Here is a 9,939-nt window from a genome sequence, read left to right as displayed (position 1 = left end):
AATGACGTTCATTTCTTTTTCATTCTCTCAATTTATGTTTTTAGAGAAGTGCTCTGCAGAAGAAAATTTTTTTGGGTCCTTGTTCGATTCGTGAATTCGAACTCATATTTTGAAATCGGTAGGTGGATTTTTTGTTCTTACGATCTTCGTGCTTGATTCGTTAATTTTTTACTTCGATTTTGATGAAAAATTCTTCAGATCTAGATAGATAATCATGTTTTATGTTCATTTCATTAGTAGATCTGATATTTTAATTTCATTTTGTTGGTATTTGATTTGTTATTAGTTTGATTTTGTATATTAATCATCAGTACTTATATGATGTACCGGTGGTTTTTGACGAAAATACACTACACCAAGTTCAAGGATTAGTAACTAGATTTCGCAACAGCTTTGGCCCTGTTGCAATTTTCAATTGCGAATTTCAGTTGCAAAATATTCGCAACAGCTTTGCTTGTTACAAAACTCGCAACTGTTTATTTCTGTTACGATTCGCAACTAAATTGAGTTGTAGGCGTGCGACTCGTAAGTGTGGCATCCCACACTTTTAAGCTGACTCATTTTCAGCCTCTTCAGATGTTCAGTCAGCTTCAAGACTGACTCGTGTTTACATAGACTAAAAAACTGACCGAAAATTCATTCTTCATTCTCTTGTCTCTCTCCCTCGTTCTCTTCTTTTCTTCTCTTATTAAGGTTCAACCTCTTCTTCTTGGTTGGAGGTTCAACAATCATCGACTATATACACACAGTGATTAATATGATAATGGTTATATCATGACCATGAACTCTTTCTCTTCCTTTATATTTCTTCTCTGATTCTCTCTCTCGTTTTCTTGTCTATTCCGAAGAACCCTGAACTCTACTAGACAAATCATTATATTCTTTTAAAACCCGTACCAAAGATCCAGTAGCCAACAGTTCAGGTATGAAGATCTCTTGATTTGTTTTTTTGATGATTTTATTTTTGTTTGATTTTGACCTAAGTTTTTTTTAACTCCTTTTTTCATTCCCGTTTTTTACTCTTTACCCTTTCTTCAGATGAAGAATTAAGGAACAAGAAGAAGACTTCTAGAACTTCTAAAAGGTATATTTTCTAGAACTCATAACTCTATTTCTCTTTTTTGTTGGTGTAGATATTCAATTTTTGTTCTTTATTTGGTGTTTTTTTTACACTATTTTAAACTAGGGTTTTTCAAATTTGGGGATATTTACTGGATCTCAAATTAGGGTTTTTTAATCCATTATGAAATTTGGGTTTTGGATTTAGGGTGTTTTTACTGGGTTGGAATTAAGGTTTTCGGTTTAAGGATTTTTACAATAAGGTCTTGATAGTTGTTCATTTTTATTTTTTTTGAAACGATATCCATTCTGTTTGTGAAGATGATATCTATTTTTTAGTGAAATGGTGTATCCATGTCCCTGTTTCACAATGTTTTGATATGCACATGAATCATGCCTCCCCTAAAGAGATAACCAGACAATGCTTATCTCTATCTTGACTAACTTTATATTTTATTTTACATGTATACTATTGGTCTCTGATTTTCTCGAGCATGGGTTTACAGGCCACAGAGATTGAGAGGCGTGTAGCTCAAGAAACGAAGGCTGAGAATCATAATTAGAAACTACTACTGCTTGGTAAATATAGTGTAAATTTGTATTTATTAATGGAATATGTTCACAGTGCATTAGTTCAATAGAAGCATATAACTGGTTCCCTATCTGTTTAAGGTGCATTTGAAAGGGTCTTGTGCCACCAGCCAAAGGGAGTGGCTGAAGATGCTTTAAATTGCAATAAGTCTATACAACCATCTGTTTTGAGCCACTTGTTGGAGTCTAAACCAGATTGGAATGAAACAAAATTCTTTATAAAATGGAAGGGGCAGTCGTATTTATACAGCCAGTGGAAATCATTTTCAGATCTCCAAAATGTAAATCATTCAATCTGTAATTCCTTCGAAAATTGATGATGTTCCTTATTTATAACCTCATGGTCTTTCGAGGTGATAGTTGGACCCTCCTTTTTTTGCTTTTCTGGGTGTCTAATTTCACTCTACTTTGATGAATCTGCAGCTTACTGGGTTCAAAAAGGTCGTGAACTACACCAAAAGAGTGATGGGGGAAAGGGGATATAGAATGACTCTGTCTTGACAAGAGGTAATAAATTACTTGGTTGCATCTCAATATGTTTTCACAGGCGTAGTATGTCATTCGCCAATTACAAATCAATGTCATGCGAGTTATTTTTATGGTTTGTACTTTAAATCTAAATTGTGAAATTTGTGAAATCTATAGAGATTGTGTAGTCTATTCAAAAATCTGTATGTATCTGTGGAAGAATGCAAAGGCTATATGTACATCAGTTGTCATTATTATGTGCAAGGCTGCAAGCATCTGCATGTCATGTGTTAACATGACAAAAAAATTAATGGATTCTCCTTATTATGAGCTAATGAGGTTACGCTAACATTTTCTAGGGTTGGTAGTTTTGCTGAGTGTCTTGGTTTAAGACTCATTTTTTCAGTATTAAGGTTGAATCAAGGGGTGAACATTTGAACTTGGTTTGTCTTAAATTTTTTTCCCTTTCTTTCTTTTCTGGATTATGCAAAGTGATTTTAACTGTAGATGTGGGGTTGTTTTTTATAAGATGAAGTTTCCTTTCTGGCTCAAGTAAAACTTAGCGCATTTGTTGGTCATTTTATTTGTTATTATGTTATTTAGGTTGAGGTCCATGATATGCGCAAGGAAATGAAGTTAGATTTTATCAAGCAACATAGTCAGGTTTGTTTTTCTCCCTCTTATTTGGTGTCTGGAGTTCTGTTACCATCTTATGATTCTCATCTTAGTTTATGACTTTTTATCAAAATGGAATTACCTTGTTGAACAAATATTTGCTGGTAGAGTCAAAGGTGGTTCAGATGATACTCAGGGACTATCCCTATGCTAAAACGGCCTGGTATATATAGTCTATATTGATCTCATAATATTTATTAATTTTTCCATACAGGTAAAATAGTTTTATCTATACTTTGAAAATTGATGATGTTCCTTAATAACCTCATGGGCTTTTGGAGTAGTAATAGAACCCTCCTTTTTTACTTTTATAAATATCTTAAGTCACTTTACTTTGATGAATCTGCAGCTTAGTAGGATCAAAAAGGTCATGAACTACACCAAAATAGTGATGGAGGAAAGGAGATACAAAATGACTCTTGTCTCAAGAAGAGGTAATTAGTGACTTGGTCATAACTATATGGTTCCTTTATGAACCACATATTAGTTGCTACTGCTTGTGTCTGTTTTTGGATCACTTGAGCATCCTACAATATTCAGCACAATGATGCTGGAGTTGCAATACAACACGTTTACGAGCTCAGACTGGTACATGAAGCATCATGATGTTAGGTTTTGATATGTGCAACTTCGCCTTTTTAGACCAGTCAATGTAACATTGCTTTTGGTAGACTGGTGTAAAACCTGACTAGAACCTTTAACAATAAAGAAGGATCATGCTTATGTTCTTATTTAGGTTTTGATATGTGCAACTTTGCCTATTTATACCAGTCAGTGTAACATTGCTTTGGTAGACTGATGTAAAACCTGACTAGAACCGTTAACAACAAAAAAGATTCATCTTATATTCTTGTCCAGCATGTTGCGCTTGAATTTTTTATTTATCTTATTCTTAACTTACCCCACATTAACAGGACACTCTGATGGAACTAGTAGGTCAAAGCAGAGTAGAACTGAGAAGAAGAGTCGGAAGGAAATGTTGAAGCTTGGGATGAAACCCATCCCCGGTGTCAGCCGTGTTACCGTCAAGAAGAGCAAGAACGTAAGCCCCCTTTTGTTTTCATTGTTTTTCTGCAAATCTGTATGAAGATCCATCTTGAGAAGATGAGATGTCTTAGATATATTTTGTGTTGTTTCAGATTTTGTTCGTCATCACTAAACCAAATGTTTTCAAGAGCCCAACATCTGACTCATATGTAATCTTTGGATAGGCAAAGATTAAGGTTTTATTGTCAAAGCTGCTCTTTAAGCTTACCATGGGCTCGATTTAGCTGTTTTTTGGGGGGGCAGGTTATTCTTCCACTGTCTCATACGAGCATGAAGATGCAAGTCATCAAATCTTCAAGTAAGCATACTTTTTCAAGTCAACAACCCCAGACGAGACTTATCTCAAAAAAAGCTATAAGTATCGTACAATTTTCATTTTTCTCCTGAGGACATCTAATGTGAGAGTTATTTTTACTTCAATTCATTTTGTAAGATTTCCTTGGTATGATACAAAATTCACAGATATATAATCCTTCATTTGATTATTGTGTTCGTTGTGCAGGTTCTCTTGGGTATCACAGATTCTGAGATAGGATTTCTGGATAAAGTTGGGGATGTAGAATATGAGAAGCGCATTGTTAATGTTTTTCAGATAGTAAGTTCTCTCTAATCATTGTTTCATTTTTTCAGTTTCTTATGTCTTAAATAAAAAACCTTTTAAGTATACCTTGTTTATGGAGTCTGACCTTCTGTTTTTTGTCTACTTGCGAGGAATTATGCTTAATGTTCATTTTACTGAGTGAGAAGTGAACTGCAGTAGGATCGGCATCAATCTGTGCAGGTATAATTCTTTTTTACGCTTTTGAATTCCTTTTTAAGAGTCATTAAACACAACTCCGTGTTAAACTGAAGAAACTGAGTTTCTTTCCATATCATATCCGGGTTTCCTATTTGCCTTGAATAGTCTTTATGTAAATAGAGATGTGACCTGCAGTTAATGTTTCGTATATGTTAAAAATGTTCTCAGCTTGGTTTTTTCCTTTGGCAGTTAGTTGAATTGTCATTCTTCTCTACTTCAGTGGAGTTTGAATTTGTTTTTCTTCGTAATGATGGATGTGTCATGGATTGTATCTCATGAATGGATAATTTTTGTGCAGGTTCTCTTGGGTATCACAGATTCTGAGTTGGGTCTTCTAGATAAAGTTGAAGATGTAGAATATGAGAAGAGCACTGTTAATGCTTCTCTTTAGTAAGTACTATTTAATCACTGTTGCATTTTTTAGTTTCATGTCTTAAGACAAAACCTTCAAGTATTTCTTAGGAAATGAGAATAAAACAACTTAGGAAATGACTATGTTTAGTTAGTTACATATCCTTTCTCATTCTTTATAAACTGCAGAATTGTGAGTGTAGAAATTTATACTTGTATGTTTTGATACACAAATGTTGTGGTGTGGAAATGGGTAACAATGGTGTGTTGCAGAGAATTCTTATATGTTGTAAATGTTTTGCTGAAAAGCTTGCAGCTGAACTCTGTTTTAGAAAGTAGGTACTGTTGTAGGTACCCTAATTTTAACCAGGCCTATTTTTTTGGTGTTACAAAAATTTCGCAACAGCTTCACCTGTTACTAATTTTATACCGGAGCTATCATAGATCGGATAACATTATCCGTTCTTTACAAAACTGGGTAAGGGTGGCAACAGTTTTTAGCTGTTGCAAATCAGCTGGTCGCAATTGTTCTAAACTGTTACGTTTTGGTGTCGCAACAGAACATTTGCAACGACAGTGCATCCGTTGCAGTTTTGCAACTGCCATTCACCGTTTCTAAACTGTAAATTTGGTATAGTGATAGTTCAAATCTAGTTAAAAAATCATGTTTTATGTTCATTTCGTTAGTAGATCTGATATTTTAGTTTCATTTTGTTGGCTTTCGGTTTGATTTCAGTTTTCTTTTGTGTATTAACCATCAGTACGTATATGACGTACTGTTTTTCTGTGTTTACTATGCATCTATGGGTTTGGTTTCAGTTTGCTTGTGTATTAACCATTAGTACGTATATGACGTACTGTTTTTATGAATCTTGATCGTAGTTATTCGATTTTTTTGTATTAGATTATGATTTTTTTAGCTTATTTGAACTTTCAATTTGATTATCTTATTATTTTCGTTTCTTTATTTTCTCAAAATCATGTTTGATTGTTGTCTCACGGGTATTATCCGACAGTACATATGTTGCATACTAATATGAACTGCTTTTGATTTTTTTTTATTCTTAGTTTTATCACTTGTTGTGGTTTGATACATAAGTACATATCTTCGATACTAAAATAAGACTCTCGATTAGGTTTTTTTTGATAGATTCATTACATGCGGTTGTTTTTTAGTTCATGAATCAGCAGTACATATGTGGCATACTGATACAAACTGCTTTTGATTATGTTTTATTCTTACTTTTATCATTTGTTGTTGTTTCATCCATAAGTACATATATGCGATACTGAAATAAGACTCTCTCGATTCTGTTATTTTTCGTCATGGAACTGTTTTAGATAGTGAATTAGCAGTACATATATTGAATACTGAAAAACTGCTTTTTGAATCTGTTTTATACATAGATTTTAGTCAGTTAATTCTTATGATTTTGGCAGTACATATATGGAATATTGAAATAAAACTGATCCATGAGTACATATGCGAAATACTAAAATATGTACTTTGATTATGTTATATTCATGGATTCATCAATTCCTCTTTACATGCAGTTGATTTTTAGTTCATGAATATGCAATACGTATACATCATACTGATAAAAAATTCTCCTGATTCTGTTTTGTTCAGATTTTGCCACCTTTTTTTGTTTGATCCATGAGTACGTATGCGAAATACTGAAATATGTGCTAGTTTTGTATAGCTTATTCCGTGTTTATTGTGCATATATAGGTTTTCCTTTATTTTTTCTATGGTGTAATACTGTATTGGAAAAATATTAGAGATTAATTTGTATGATCCTACAATATATATGGTGTAATACGTTTTCTAATTTATTTTTCATTGATTCTAACAGACATATACTCTACCTGTAAGCAGTGCAGCAGATATATACTCGAATTTGTAATCAACAGATATATACTCCAATTTGTAAGCAGTGTAGCAGATATGTACTTGATATAATAAGGGTGTAAGCAGTGCAGCAAATATATATACTCGAATTTATAAGCAACAGATATATACTCGAATTTGTAAGTAGTGTAGTATAGAAGATATGTACTCAAATTTGTAAGCAGTGTAGCAGATATGTACTCGAATTTTTAAGCAGTGTAGTATAGAAGATATGTAGTCAAATTTGTAAGAAGTGCAGCAGATATGTACTCGAATATGTAAGAAGTGTAGTATAGAAGATATATACTCAAATTTGTAAGCAGTGTAGCAGATATGTACTCAATATAATAAGGGTATAGACATACACGTTTAGTAATAGGGGGTATTATGGTCATTTCAATGTTTTCAATTAATTTTGGACCTCCAGATAAAATAAAATTCCGGTTGGACCCTACTATAAATAACTATATGGGCCTGGGACCAACCAACAAATTTTCCAAGTAGAAAGTGTTCTCTCACTTAAACAATAGCAGTATGATTTACTGAAAAAGTGTTCTCTTCCGCCTTTCTTTGTCTCCATCTTTGTTTATCAGAGGAGAAGAGTAACACTTATTTGAAGTTTCTTTAGACCAAATTTAGTTTAACAACTTAGTTAAAATTACCACCTTCAAGAGGAATGGGTATCGGAACCAAGCTAGTTAAGATACAACAATTATTCGGTTATCGAGTGAATGAAGAATATTGGGGTGTGCAATATTGATACCGCAGTGGGTGTTTAATTTCTCTTTTTTTTTTGATGTCCGGATCATTATATGGCTGAAGTCTCTGCACCTGTCACAATTAAACAATCAATTATTGCAGTAGAAAATAATGATTTTTGTTGATTAGCCTATCACATAGGTAAAGTATCCTTTTTATACATGTAAAGAGAAACCCTTAGGCTTATAGTTGGGACGCACACCCATGGCTGTAGGCCCTACAACAGTCTCCCTTGTGTGGTCCAATAGAACTACGTTTTTAGTGCTTCACGTATAATGCTTCGAATGTAGGTCTTCAAATGTCGTCCTCTTGTGCCGAAATCAATCGCCTCATTAAAACTTTGACAATGAAAAACCCAGTGGGATAAAACCTTGGTAAAACTATTCACATGTAGTACTTCACATGTTGTCACGTACTTTACATGTAGTTCATCACATGCAATATGATTTTCAAAGATCGACGAGGCTAAGTTAATTTCCTTGTTAAAACTTCGTCAGGAAAACCCAGAGGGACAAAACCTGAACTAAACAAAAAGAGTACAATATTAAGCAAACTTAGAACATAGTTGGACTCAAATATGTTGCCTCATTAAAACCTTGACAAGGAAAACCCAGTGGGATAAAACCTTGACGAAGGGAAAAGAGTACAACGTGATAGATGCAAGTAAAGGTGATCCGTTGCAGATGATCACTTTTCTCCATTGAGGTTGACTAGTTGCTTCACAACTCTTAAGGCAGAAAATCCTCGTGGGAAATACAATAGCCTTAGCTGGGAAATTACATTCCCGGTGTTTTTTGTTATCTCATTAAAAACCTTGACGAGTAACAAAACCCTGTGGGAAAAAGAAACTTCGACGAAGGAAAATAGTTCAACACACCATTAGATGCTCCCCCTGATATTAGATAATTTTCATTAGTCTAATGCAGTCAAAAGAAGTATACCACACTTTACTTTGGTGACTTGAATTTTTATAAGACCATGTTGTTGATTCTGGAAGTTACGTTTCTTAAGAGAATACCGCGTTTCATTTATTTGATTCAGATATATTCAGTAATACCAACGCGATCTCTATTTCTTCAACGTTCAACATACTTGATGTTTTTAGTGTTGTCTCGTTAAAAACCTTGTCGAGTAACAAAACCCTTAGGGAAAAACTATTCTCGATCGGAGGGAAAAAGAGTACAACACAACTTCAATTTCGAAGTAAAATATGTCGACATCATATCCTTGGACCCTTCCCCTGATTACTTTCAGAGTTGTTCCAGACAGTTCCTTTAGTCATATACTTTTCGAAACTGAATATAGGTAACGACTTATAGTCTACCATATCTCCCCCTGATTACTTTTGTTAGAGAAGATATTATGTTCCTTTATAATCAACAACTTTTGGGTTGCACGTTCATTAGCATTCCTTTTTATGTCTTTGCAGGGATAAAACAAATTTATGTCAATGGTTACTTTTAAGTACATGATTACATTCATCGTACCATTCGAATGACGTTGCGTTGGCGCTGAGCTATATCTAGCTAACAAGTTCCTTGAGGATGTAAAATTTAATCGAGTACATTATTATACTAAGTACAACAATGCGTCTATTGTACTTAGATATGGGAATTTCATCTCCCAACACATCTTCATCATCTTCCTTTAGACGAAATGGTCAATAACATACATTTGAACCTCGACTAATCATGGGAGTGCTATCAGGATGCATGTTTTTGTTAAATTGCCTGACAAATTTAGACATATGCAAACTGGTGGAATAATATACCACAGGCTCGGTATTCGGTCGAGCGTTCCCCGGACTTTTCATCTCAAATTCGGATTTCAAATAGCTTTTAAGGTCTCTTATTACATCAAGAATACTCATCATGTCTGTATCATCGACATAGATAGCTACAATTCCAAATCGGGAACTTTCTTGTGAATAAGCAATAACAATACCTTACTTTTCTATCCTTTCTAAATCAAATAGTCACTTAGACGGGTATACCACATCCGTCTGATTGCTTCAATCTATAAGTGAGCATTATATCTAACTGTAAACGCACTATGTGGTTTAGAGTCACTTGATTTTGGAAACAAAAGTCTATCAAGTACTTTTGTAAATATCTGTTATCTCTTTATTCTTTAGAGATATGTAACAACCACATACATATGATGCATTTCAAGTCCTTTTGAAATTACCAAGCTAACTAAGTAGCAGAACGCTATAACATTCATTATAAGAGAATAATTTCAGGACTTTGTGGGAAACCTCGCGCCACAAGGCGAGTCTTTATCCTTTAAGTCTGCTTTC

General features: G+C 33.9%; 1 long non-coding RNA gene across 1 annotated transcript; it reads left to right on the top strand.

Annotated features, from left to right (window-relative positions):
• Nucleotides 1-763: 763 nt before the first annotated feature.
• LOC113353153 lies at nucleotides 764-4,103 on the top strand. Its single transcript, XR_003361109.1, has 9 exons — nucleotides 764-923; nucleotides 1,039-1,084; nucleotides 1,566-1,638; nucleotides 1,732-1,931; nucleotides 2,074-2,157; nucleotides 2,722-2,781; nucleotides 3,143-3,227; nucleotides 3,708-3,835; nucleotides 3,933-4,103. It is a non-coding gene; the product is annotated as an uncharacterized LOC113353153 (long non-coding RNA).
• Nucleotides 4,104-9,939: the final 5,836 nt, after the last annotated feature.

This window comes from Papaver somniferum, chromosome 2, assembly GCF_003573695.1.
Source record: "Papaver somniferum cultivar HN1 chromosome 2, ASM357369v1, whole genome shotgun sequence".
NCBI classification, from domain to species: Eukaryota; Viridiplantae; Streptophyta; class Magnoliopsida; order Ranunculales; family Papaveraceae; genus Papaver; species Papaver somniferum.
Note: the sequence above shows the minus strand (reverse complement) of the source record. Positions and strands in the feature narration are given on the sequence as shown.